The 13,317-nt window shown below is 44.7% G+C and overlaps 1 long non-coding RNA gene across 3 annotated transcripts in view; it reads left to right on the top strand.

Moving 5' to 3' along the window:
* LOC140065673 (uncharacterized) overlaps positions 1 to 13,317 on the top strand; it is a 51,171-nt gene that overhangs the window by 900 nt on the left and 36,954 nt on the right. For all 3 annotated transcript variants that reach the window (XR_011848015.1, XR_011848014.1, XR_011848013.1), the window contains exon 2: positions 10,390 to 10,471. This is a non-coding gene — a long non-coding RNA (uncharacterized lncRNA). The remainder of the gene's footprint in view (positions 1 to 10,389; positions 10,472 to 13,317) is intronic.

Genomic DNA, 13,317 nt, shown 5'->3' with positions numbered 1-13,317 from the left:
TTTAATGCAAAACACTGGCAGCCCGTTCCCGATCGCAGGCGTTTCCATAGAAACGCCAATGCGATTAGGCCGCAGACCGCCCCGGTGGGTGCAGCTTGGTTTGCGTTTGCAAATGCAGCCAAAACGGCACATGTGCCACCACCCTAAGGGTGATGTCAGACGTGACGCTCTGTCTGCGCTTGCAAACGCCCACCGGGGCGGGGCGCATTTGCAAGCGCAGACAAAGCGCCACGTCTGACACGTGATCACATGTTGAGGTTACATTACATTTTAGCAGATGCAGTAGCATGTGATCAAGACTGAAGCCTTTAGGGTGAAGACACACGTGGCGTTTTTAGGCTGTTTTTGGGGCGTTTTTAATTAGTGCGTTTTCAGATCGTTAAAAACGCATGCGTTTTTGACCAGTTTGAATTAAGATAATTGGTCAAAAACGCATGCCTTTTCAAAAATGATGTGAAAACGCACTAACTAAAAACGGCCTAAAAACGCCACGTGTGTCTTCACCCTAAGGCTGGCGCCACACGTAGCGCTTTGTTTGCGCTTGCAAACGCAGACAAAGTCGCGCCCGCCGGAGCGGGGCTCGGCCCGTTCGCATTGGCGTTTCTATGAACACGCCTGCGATCGGGAACGAGCCGGCGGTGTTTTGCGTTATTTTGCAAGCGCAGACAAAGTGCTAAGTGTGGCGCCGGCCTCAGAATGCGTCAAAAACGCATTGTGGGAACTCGGTGTAGACCTCGGCTGAAGCTTTTGGAATTTGTCAAAAAACGCATCAAAAAATGTGACACAATGCATTGTGTTCACACAATGCCTTGCATCACGTTTTTTTTGAATGTGTTGCTTCAACCTTGATCACATGCAGAAGTAACATTGGGTTTCTTAAAATGCAATGTTACCTTAGCATGTGATCTATGCTGTAGCCTTTGGAATGCGTCAAATATGCATCAAAAAAAGCACTCGGGGTGCGACCACATATTCAGTAATTGCAGCTTGAAGCCACTGCCTGGTGAGGTAAGAGTTAAACATGTGAAATGTTGTTATGTTGCTATTCCTTGTACCATTGTGAAGCAAGCTGGAATCTGGATGGAGGGTGCTACCACCTAACCAAGGGAGTATAAAAACCCCTAGTGGGCGAGAGCACATGGTCTTGGATTCTAGTCAGCAGAGTGTAAAGCAGGTACAGTGTGCAGCTCCTGTAGAGCTGCCATTCAGAACAGGAAGCAGAAGCGTCAAGGCAAGCTGCCTGACACTCAGGGCAAGTCAGAGAAGGCTAAGCCCCAGAACAGAGGTCCACCATCCGGAATTGGCTTCATCTTTACCAGTCCAGTCTGAAATTACTGCCAGGCTGCGAGCAAACCTTCCTGCGGACCAGATATCTCCTACCAGCTTTCCATCCTGTGTGGCCGTTGCTTGCCATTTGAAGTTGAACAAAGAACTGCAAGTTGATTTTCACAGCGTGCCTGCGTTTGATTCCTGGACCAGGCTGTTCACCATCACAGGCTCCCATCCTTCATTACCTAGGGATTCCTACATACACCTCAGGGGTTGCCCCAGGGAGAAACCACTTTCATCAGCCTCTCCCTCCATATTTCTTGCACACACCACCTGCTGTAGATCTGTCAGGCTGTGGGCCTGTCCTCCGGTCCCAATATCAAGCACCATAGCGGGCCCAAGGCTGCATAAGCCAGCCCCTCCAGTATCCTGGACCCTGGCTGTCTACAACCACCGAAGAAAGGCCAGGCCCCGGTGGGGGATGTTGCAACTATATCCCACGATATATAGAGTTATAAAAGTTATGCAAATTAGCCTGGGGCTCTCAGAAGACATCACCCGAGCTCCTCAGGGAGCCTAGTATTTTAATGTATGCACAACCCCCATAGCGCTAGCAGGATATAGAGTTATAATAAAAGAAGTCCTGGGGAATGATGTTCCTCAGGAACTTCTTACTAGGACACCTCTACTATCACTAAACGGATGGTAGGTGTCCTTTAAAGCTTCTTTATAAAATATGAGAATAATTTAATAATGCTACAAAATAATCCTGGGCCGTCACAAGCGGCTGTCTACATGTACAAAATAGAAAGAGGTAACATTGGAGAGAGTGAAAGTGAGATGAGGAAAGAGTTAAAGAGATATTTAGGGCATGTTTGAAACTTTGGAAGCTGTGCATGAGTTCAGGGTAGAGCGTTCCAGAGAATCGGTGAAGCTCCAGAGAAGTTCTGGAAACCTGAGTGGGAGGTTTGAATTAAGGAACAAAGAGATGTACCCCTTCACAATCGCCCATCGTAAATATAAGTCAGGTGGTCGTGAAGGGGAGTATTACTCTGCTGACACCTGCAGGAAGCGGCTATGGCCAGTGCTGGCACCAATCAAGGCAGTTAACCTGTTAGGTGCTGCGGTCAAACCCAACCACGGCACCTAACAGGCATGCTGCAGGGCGCTGCCATCCTTAAATGGCGGTCGGTGCTCTCCGTGACATCGTTGACATCAGTGACAGCTGGGAGCCTATTAAAGGCTCCCATAGCTGTCATTAGCTGTACTATATTACAGCCTGTCCTATACTGCTTCTATATTAAAGTCTATTTATCTACAATATACTGCAATACAGTTGTATTGTATAAGTGATCAGACCCTTTGAGGAGGGCTGAAATAATAGTAAGAATTTTTTTTAATAAGTTTTAAAAAATACTATAAAACTGAAAAAACCTAAACATTCAAATCAATCCCCTTTCCCCAGATGACATATAAAAAGAAATAAACAAGTAAAATCATATTGCCGTGTTCCAAAATGTTCCATCTATTAAAATATAAAAACAATTATTCCTGGTGTTGAAGCCCTTAACCGGAAATAGCACCTTAGGGTCCAAATCGCCACTTTTTCACCATTTTGCCTCAAATAAAAGTTTGATTAACCCCTTAAGGACGCAGGGTTTTTCGGCTCATTTCTCGCTCTCCAACTTCAAAAATCCATAACTTTTTCATTTTTACGTGTACAGACCTGTGTGAGGGCTTATTTTGTGCGTAACAAATTTTATTTTCCCGTAATGTTATTTATTTTAACATGCCGTGTACTGCGAAGCTGAAAAAAAATTCCAAATGTGGAAAAATTGAAAAAAAACCTGCACGTTCTTGTGGGCTCAGTTTTTACGACTTTCACTCTTCGCTCCAAATAACATGCCTACTTTATTCTTTGGTTCGGTGCGATCGCGGTGATACCAAATTTATATAGGTTTTATTGTGTTTTAATACATTTTCAAAAATTAAAGGAATGTGTACAAAAAAGAAAAAAAAAATTTGCCATCTTCTGACGCTAATAACTTTTTCATACTTTGGTGCACGGAGATGTGTGAGGGGTCATTTTTTGCAAAATGAGGCGACGTTTTCATTGCTACCATTTTGAGGTCTGTGCGACATTTTGATCATTTTTTATTTCATTTTTTATGTTATGTAAAAAGGTGTACCAAGCACCGACCGCGGTTATTAGCGGTGGGGGTTTTCTGCAAAATGCAAAAACCCCCACCTTTGTATGAAGAGGACTCAGCCCGTGAGCCCTCTTCATACATCCCTTATACCTCTGCGCCGTAGAGCTACGGCGCAGAGCGTTAAGGGGTTAAAAAGTTATCTAAAGGTTGAACAGTTTTCAAAATGGTATCAATGAAAACATCATCCTATCCCGAAAAAAAAATGACTTTATACAGCGCTGTACACTGAAGTATGAAAAAGTTACGTGTGGCAGAATATGGCAATGCAAGGCATTTTTTTTTAAGGTTTAAGGTGCAAGGTTTTTGAATTTTTTTAAAGGTGTTGAGACATTACTAAACTGTGTAGATTTGGTATCAATGTGATCATACTCACACAAAGAATAACGGAGAGGTGTCATCTGGACCACACATTGAAAGCCAATAAAGCCCATCAGAATAACTGTATTTTTTTGCCAATTCTACCACCTTTGGAATTATTTTTAGCTTCCCAGTGCATGGCACAGAATATTAAATGGTGAAACTAGAAAATATAATTTATCTTGCAAATAACAAGTTAACATATGGCTTTGTAAACAAAATAAGTCGAAAAGTTTTGGCTGGTGGAAGGAGAGGAGTAAAAAACGGAAAGGCAAAAAAAACTAAAAAAAATCTGGCCTTGAAGGAGTTAATCTTAAATTGCTGACAGACCAAAGAACATAGTAGGGCGGTAGACTGGAGAGGAGGAAGGGGAGGTAGGGTGGTGCAGAGCTTTGTGGATGAGGGTGATTACTTTAAATTGTATTCAGGAGGAGATAGGCAACCGGTGCAGTGACTGGCACAGGCATCAATGTAGCATCTGGACTGAAAGACAAGTCTTGTTGCTGCATTAAAGAAGACCTGTCAACTCTAGCTGCACATACTAAAGGAAGAATCTCCATAGCCCTCCCCCAGTTATTGTACTTTAACCCCTTAACGCTCTGCGCCGTAGCTCTACGGCGCAGAGGTATAAGGGATGTATGAAGAGGGCTCACAGGCTGAGTCCTCTTCATACAAAGGTGGGGGTTTTTGCAAAATGCATAAAACCCCCACCGCTAATAACCGCGGTCGGTGCTAGCACCGATCGCGGCTATTAACCCCCCCATTGCCGCCGGCAAAGTCGCCGGCGGCATTTAAAAGACGGCGGCGCGCGGGCGCCGCCATCTTTTTTTCGATCGCCACGCCCCCGAACGTCATCGGGCGGCGGCGATCGGTTGCCATGGTAGCCTCGTGTCTTCTTTTGACACGAGGCTATCTGGCAGCTGCAGATTCGTTACAATGAGCCAGTGGCTCATTGTAATGAATGTGCTGCAAAAATGCCATATATTGCAATACAGAAGTATTGCAGTATATGGTAGCAGCGATCTGACCATCTAGGGTTAATGTACCCTAGATGGTCTAAAAGATAGTGAAAAAAAAAAGAAAAAAAAAAGTTTAAAAAATAAAAAAAATTAATAAAATATTAAAAGTTCAAATCACCCCCCTTTCCCTAGAACGGATATAAAACATAATAAACAGTAAAAATCACAAACATATTAGGTATCGCCGCGTCCCAAAATGCCCGATCTATCAAAATATAAAAACGGTTACAGGCGGCGGTGACCTCCGAGGCGGGAAATGGCGGCCAAATGTCCGAAATGCGACTTTTACACCTTTTTACATAACATAAAAAATGATCAAAATGTCGCACAGACCTCAAAATGGTAGCAATGAAAACGTCGCCTCATTTCGCAAAAAATGACCCCTCACACATCTCCGTGCGCAAAAGTATGAAAAAGTTATTAGCATCAGAAGAATTTTTTGTACACATTCGTTTAATTTTTGAAAATGTATTAAAACACAATAAAACCTATATAAATTTGGTATCACCGCGATCGCACCGAACCAAAGAATAAAGTAGGCGTGTTATTTGGAGCGAAGAGTGAAAGTCGTAAAAACTGAGCCCACAAGAACGTGACGCACGTGCGTTTTTTTTTTCAATTTTTCCACATTTGGAATTTTTTTTCAGCTTCGCAGTACACGGCATGTTAAAATAAATAACTTTACGGGAAAGTAAAATTTGTTACGCACAAAATAAGCCCTCACACAGGTCTGTACACGGAAAAATGAAAAAGTTATGGATTTTTGAAGTTGGAGAGCGAGAAATGAGCCGAAAAACCCTCCGTCCTTAAGGGGTTAAAATTTCTAGCTTTATTGGAACATACCGAATAGCTGTGAAAGACTGAGGTATGTAGACGTCTGATCGACAGACTTAGCTTCAAGTGGTCCGGTGTATTCATGAGAAGGCGGTGACTGCAGCATCAACCCTGGCAGTCACCACCGGAATCTGGTGTGGCAGAAGCCGGAGAGAGGGGAGTGCCTAAGACTGCCCCCTCATGAATATACTAGAATCTAGGTCCGTCGATCTAGCCGCTATGTATCTCAGTATTTCACAGCTTTTCGGAATGTTCCGATAAAGCTAGAAATCTAACGGTGTGATAATTGGGGGAGGGGAAGGGAGATTCTTCCTTTGTAAGTGCAGCTAGATTATTTTGTTGACCTGACAGAGCCTCCTTAAGAATAGATACCGTTTAGTCGATAGATAACAGAATAGTAGGGAGTTACAGTAGTCGAGACGAGAATGAATCAGAACTACAATGCTGGTTTTAAAGGTTTCCATGGTCAGGAAAGGGCGGTTTCTGGAAATGTTTATGAGGTGCATGTGTCATCAGCATGCAAGTAATTATACGTACGGTGCAAAGGAGAGGTCACAGTCAAATACAACCCAAGACAACGGGCATGTTGCCTCAGAGTTAAAGGATTTGCCATCAGTAAGGCTTAAAGCATACAACCGGTGCTTAAAAGAGGGGAAGTTCGTGGCCTGTTGGAGCTGGAAAGGGTGAACACTCTTCACCTTTCCCATATCTATAGAAACTTAGCGCCACCTAAAAATCTCTTCAGGAATAGGAACTTCTCTATAAATTGTGGCGTGGTGCGATGAGAAAATGTCTGCGCAGAGTGCATAATGTAATTCGGTGGCGGCCAGCTCGCAGACAAAATAAGCGCTCGTATGCATGTAGCATAAGGCTGTAACGAATGCCCATAATGACATCATTGCTGAGCCTTTGTATACAAACAGAGACCGACAATGACGGAAGGTGTCTTGTTGAAGCGAAGCTCCAGGGACAAGTAAGTATAAGTTTTATGAGGAGGACCACCAGAGATACCAGACAACCTCTTTGACGTCAGAAAGTTCAGTTCAGACAATTACTAATGTTCTGTAACACCCAAGGAATAAAAATATAAATAGCAGTAATTAACAATATACATGAGTAAGCTATCCCAATACTTTGGCCAAAGCAGCTATACGGAATACATTATATAAATTCATATGCAGGAACTATGGCTGGGTAGCCGTGGGCCATGGGTGGATACCCACTACTGGCACCTGCACTTAATATAAAAAATAATCTGGTTTAAAAGTACTAAGTAATAAGTGCCTTATTCTATATATAAAAACCGCCATCAAATGAACTTGAATGTGCTATACGTTGTTATTTCTATATGTCATTTATTCATCAACTATAGCAGATATAGACCTTATTCTGCACTATAATATTGTCCACTTGCTGATTTTTTTAGTCTTTTGTGATGCACCATTCATCAAAAATGTTTATTCTCTCATTGCTAAGATAAAGTCAAGGAGGCGGGGAACTGAACGATGTAGTCATGCGCCCTCTTCCTCCTCACTGCTAATCCAGCTCCCATTTTTAGAATTGTGGCAATCTCCTGTTCTTCCAGTCCATTCTGCTTCAGCCAATAAGTGACGGTAGAAGTCGCATGTGATGTAGAATAAGTCATGACCTTAGCACTGTTAAGGCCACTGATTGGCTGGAGCAGGCCACTGACCCTCAGAACTTCCTGATCTTCTGTGTAATGCTGGAGCATCGGGAACAGGGTAAGTACTTCTCTTTACTCTTCATTGCTCCTACCCAGTGGGTTTTAAAGATTCCATGAAAACCCAAATAAATGCAAGATGTCCAGCCCCAGTCCTAATATATTGTGGTGGATGGGAAATCATTCCGCTATTACTATGCTTGACAGTAGATATGAGGTCCTGATTCTGATAGTTCACCAAATATTGGGGTCAAACATCTTTGGTCTTGTCCCTAGAAAGGTCTTTGTTGGGAACCGCTCATGTATTCTCTGACAGTTTCAAGCATCAATGCATGATAAAAGTTTTAGATTATGTCAGCCCACTTTTCTGAAAAGAAGACATATGAGTCTCAGGGGGTACAGAGAAGGAGTGTTGTCTTATGCAGACTGACAGATCTATTAGTATTTCCATTTTTTTTGCAAATGGGGCTTCATTGCAGTCATAATAAATGTTTGGGCAGCTATAGTCTGGGGCGTAACTAGGTGAGGCAGGGCCCCATAACAGACTTCTGAATGGGGTGCCCCTACCGCCTTAGAAAATATACATATATGTATACTCACACAAACATTTATGCACTGATATATACATTTATACACTCATGCGCACACATTTATGCAATGATATATACACTCATGCACACACATTTATGCACTGATGTATACATTTATAGACTTACACACATCTGTCCCAGTAGCTGCTGACCACATTTGTACAGTACTACAGTACACGGAAGGAAGTAGAGATGAGAGATCCCTAGTCTTGTCGCCCTGCTGTCCCCTCCTTTTACGCTTCTTATTTCAGCTGTGTACTGTACAAGATGTAGACGGTTATACACATATTATGCTGTACAATGTGAAACATAATGAGGCACATTTACTTACCCAGCCCTGCGTGTTCCCTGATCCGGAGTGTCCAACGAGAATGAACTCTGCCGCAATTCACGTAGACTGTGTGCCCGATATCCTGCATGTGTCGCTCCCTGCTCAGGTCCGCCGGAGTTCATCTTCTTCTTCTCGGTGCATATAAGTGCATGGCTGGCGGCACATTTTACTGTTAAATCCCGCACTCTGTCCGAATCAGTCGGATCATCCGACAGACCGTCCCCCGATTTCTGTTGCATGAAAACCGGCACCGATGCGGCAAAATCCAATCACATGTGAGACAATCCTCTTCTAAATCCCTGTCCCAGCGGATTAGTTAGTTAATAAGACCCAATGGGGCAGATCTACTTACCCGGTCCATTCGCGATCCAGCGGCGCGTTCTCTGCGCTGGATTCGGGTCCGGCTGGGATTTATTAAGGTAGTTCCTCCGACGTCCACCAGGTGGCGCTGCTGCGCTGAAAAGCATCGGAACGCGCTGGAGTTCACCGAGCCGGGCTGAGTTAAGGTAAGTGCAAGCTCCGCAACAAATTTTTTGTTTTAAATGCTGCAGTTTTTCCGAATCCGTCGGGTTTCCGTTCGGCCACGCCCCCCTGATTTCCGTCGCGTGCATGCCAGCGCCGATGCGCCACAATTCGATCACGTGCGTCAAAATCCCGGGGCAATTCAGGGGAAATCGGCGCAAATCGGAAATATTCGGGTAACATGTCGGGAAAACGCGAATCGGGCCCTTAGTAAATGACCCCCATTATGTAACTATTGGTGCAAATCCTTGATTTTAGCGTGGCAGGTCAGATGCCGGGGCAACTGCGCAAACATCGTTTGTCTGAAGCATCTAAGGGTCATGTATCCTGTCAAAGGTTTATACTGCACATTAATACAAATTCTATATAAATCTACTATCCTTAGGGGAAAAAAATTTGTGTTTCTATTTATTTTCTATATATTACTTAATTACAGCTGACTGCGCCATGAACTCAATGCTGTTTTCAATTCATCAGAGATTCTGAAGTGCCTATGGAGAAAGTGCTTTGCGCGATTAATGCATACACTGATGTGTACGGTATGTTGGTGTAGACAAACATGCGGTATTATTTATCGCAGTAAAGTCCTGTCAGGTATCATACAGTCTGACAATGTCACATTGGTGATCTGTGATTTCAGATTCTGGTGTCATAAAAGTCACCACCACAGGGGGTTATCCCCTGGACACTATATCCGTCAACATGATTGAACAGAGGTTTTGCAGCGTTGGAAGTCTTTCTTGTAGATCAGTGATTGCATGTAATTTCCTAACCACTTGTCATCACCTCCACATTATCAGTTTCCTTACGTAGCATAGGAATTACTCGGCATTCATCTAAGTCTTGACCTGCCTTAAGCTTATACCGATTGGCTTCATGGTTAATAAATCTGCACTGGACTTCAAAACATCCACTTCAACCATATAATGTTACTATTTGATTATCCATCTTTAGAAAATCATGCAAATTTGCATTAATAATCCATGAGAGGGAAGGATGGGATATAGGAATGTGAGTGTAACATTGCAGGTTTAATGTATTTTGTAATCCAGGCCTCGTTAAAGGGACATTTTAATGGACATATTTTTCCTGTGTTATAAAAAATATCTTTAAGAGGTGTAAAAACTGGTTTATTGTCTGCACTGAATTTGAACCTTGGTGACTTTGGAACCTCCAGAGCCTCAGAATCAAGAATCCCCATCAGCAGAACCAACCTGCTCCATCAGCACTAGAATGACTGGGAGCTGCTGTTTAATAAAAGACTGGGGAGGTTTTTTTGGAGATTAAATGGACACAGTCATCAGCTTTTACCCCATTAAACTACCAGATAGGGTATGAAATATCTTTTCTAGCATTAAATCTTTTATGTAAAATCTCACCTTTTAGCTATAATAAAATGATCTCCAAATTCATATTTTACCTGACTCTGTGTCATATTAGATAAGAATTCCATCTTTCAAATGTAATGAGATTTGTGGTCCTAGTAGCTACAGAACCAGAGATTCAAGACATTGTTGAAAATATGAGCTGCAGATAAAGATAGAGTTCCCATCTTTTTCTTTGCCTGTATTTGCAGTTCTGTAGATGTCAGAACCACAAGCCTGATGCAATATGAAGATAGAAACTGCGACAGAAGCGTCTGAAGTGACTCATCTCAGGTGAAAGATGACTCCCCTTTGCTCATTTTCCTGTGTCTTTAGAGGTGATTTTTTTGTAGGTACATGAATGAGATTTTAAATGAATTAATAAACACTAGAAAGAAACCCTTTTATACCCTACTGCATGGTTTACAGTCTACAGTCCTTCATCCTGGTGGTAGATGTGCATACACAACAGATAGATAAGGAGAGGTGGCTAAAACTTCCCTCCTTACATAACTAGAGAATATTCCACTTTATATAGAAGCTCTATAATGAATTTAGTCATTAGCAATTTTATCAGCTTCTCCAAATTTATCAGCTGGCAGTGTGAGTACTAAACTGCTAAAAGCAGAAAGAAGGAACAACACAAGATAAAGAAACATTTTTCTTCATTAAAGTATACCATAAACTTTACTATTATTGCCTGCACTATGTGAGACACTGAAGGGGTTAACTGTGGATGGGCGGTATGTTTCCCCTAGGTTTTCCTATTATGCAAGGCCTTAGTGCTGAGGTTGTGGTGTCCAGCACCTTGGACACAGGTGGTGGGAACAGCCTAATCAGCCTGCATAAAGCCGCTGAGCAGAGCTAAGAGTGTTGTCTCTGACTGGAGGCTGGAGAGCACACAGCCCTGACCTCTGTGCCTGGAGTAGCAAAGTATTTTGTAGTGGTGAGTTAGAGATTCACTGTATAGTTAGCACCCTGATGGGTAGGATATTATTTGTTTTGTTGCCTGAAAGTGAAGGCTGTTTTATTTTGTTCTTGCTGCAATAAACGCAGGCTAGACCTGTTTTGGACTGTACCCTGGTGTCACTGTCTTGAACTGCATCACAGCACCCCGCTACCACGGTCTCTACTGGGCCAAATCTCCCACATATGGTGCTTCGGGTTGCGGGCAGTTCAAAAGACACACACCTGAAAGGCTCGCTGCATCCTGCAACATTGCATGGCCTGGGTGAAAGCAGCAGGCAAATTGCAGGATAAAGCCAAAATGGAGGACTTTATTAAATGCCTGCAAGAGGAGGCCAGAGCTAATCGGCAGCAGCAGCAAGAGGAGGCCATAGCTAATCGGCAGCCGCAGCAGGAAGAGTCCCAGGCTAATCGACAGCTACAGCAAGCCATGCTCCAGCAGCAGGAGGAGAGGTCCCGACAGCAGCAAGCCATGCTCCAGCAACAGCAGGAAGAGTCCCGAGCCATGTTCCAGCTGATGATGGAAAAGTTTTCTGGCATTATGGCAGCACCGCAAGCGACGACTACTGAGGGGTCCCATACTGGTTTGCAAGGGTACCCGCTTGTCCAGCATTCCGCACGGGCTGCAGTGCAGAAGGCTTTACCAAAGATGACGGCGACCGACGACGTGGAGGCGTATCTCACTGTGTTCGAGCGAGTAGCTGAGCGAGAGGAGTTACCAGCTGAGCAGTGGGCAGACGTCCTGGCACCGTTCCTGACAGATGAATCGCAGAAGGCCTACTACGACCTGAGTGAAACGGAGGCCCGTGAGTACCCCCAGCTAAAGGCGGAGATTCTGGCTCGTCTTGGGGTCACCATACAAGTTTGTTCCAGCCGGGTCCACCAGTGGGCGTACTCAGAAAAACTACCCCCGCGCTCCCAAATGCATGACCTGATCCATCTTGTCCGGAAGTGGCTACAACCAGAGGACTGCACCCTGGCACAAATGGTCGAGAGAGTTGTTCTTGACAAGTTCATCCGTTCTCTGCCCTCTCGGCTCCAGCGATGGGTTGGACAGGCCGGTCCAACCAATGCTGAGGAACTCGTGTCCCTAGTAGAGAGATATCGGGCTACAGAGGATCTTCTACTTATGTCTCCCGCACGAAGCAGTGCCAGTGACAGGGTCACCAAACCATCTGGTAAGACTGCTGCTGCAGAAAAGGGGAGACAGGTCAGGTTGGGAGGGGGTTCATTGGGGGGCGTGGATATACAGAAACCCAGTTAGGCTCGTGACAAAGGTCATAGCCGTATCCAGTGCTGGCGATGCCATGAAATGGGCCATATTGCTGCCAACTGTCCACTGTCAGTGGAGCCAATGGACTGCAACCAGACCCGGCGAGTGTCACTGTTTGCCCGGCCGGTTCTGGCAGCCGAGTCGGTCACGGATGCGGAACCCCAAGTGTGTATGGTCACAATCGGGGGTCACACGGTGGAAGCCTTGCTAGACTCAGGGAGTCTGGTCACCCTGGTGCGGGGAACTTTGGTTGATCCTGGACTATACAGTGGGCGGAAAGTGGGAGTGTTGTGTATACATGGGGACACTCGCGAATATCCCACTGATGTCATCAACCTACATACCCCTTGTGGTACTATTACCCATGAAGTGGGGGTGGTGGGGACCCTGTTTCATGAGGCTATTATCGGCAGAGACTTACTGGTATTTTGGGACCTCTGGAGACGAAGACCCACCTCAGGTGCTGTTGCAGATAATGGACATCAGGTGTGTCCGGCCTTGGCCCCTGAACCCTTTGAGGCCAATGTACCCACACCAGCAGTAGGGGTGACCCCATGTGATGAATTCTCTCCCCTAGAGGTCCTAGCTGGTGAGGTCGAAGGCCACGAGGAGGTGGCCGACATGCCGGACCTTGAGATTTCCCGTGAAAATTTTGGGGCTGCACAGCTACAGGACCCTACCTTATTTAAAGCACGGGAGAATGTTAAAGTGATAAATGGGGTACTCCAAATACCAGGGGCTGACAAAATATACCCCCGAATGGTGATTGTTGGAGAACGGTTGTACAGGGTTGACCAGGTACGGGGTGAGGAGGTTGAGCAACTTGTAGTACCCCAATCTCACCGTAGGCTGGTGCTAGATTTGGCACATAAACATGTGCTGGAAGGGCACTTAGGTGGTG

The sequence above is a fragment of the Engystomops pustulosus genome, chromosome 6 (assembly GCF_040894005.1).
Source record: "Engystomops pustulosus chromosome 6, aEngPut4.maternal, whole genome shotgun sequence".
Lineage (NCBI taxonomy): Eukaryota > Metazoa > Chordata > Amphibia > Anura > Leptodactylidae > Engystomops > Engystomops pustulosus.
The sequence above is the reverse complement of the archived record's forward strand: the minus strand, read 5'-3'. Positions and strand labels throughout refer to the sequence as shown.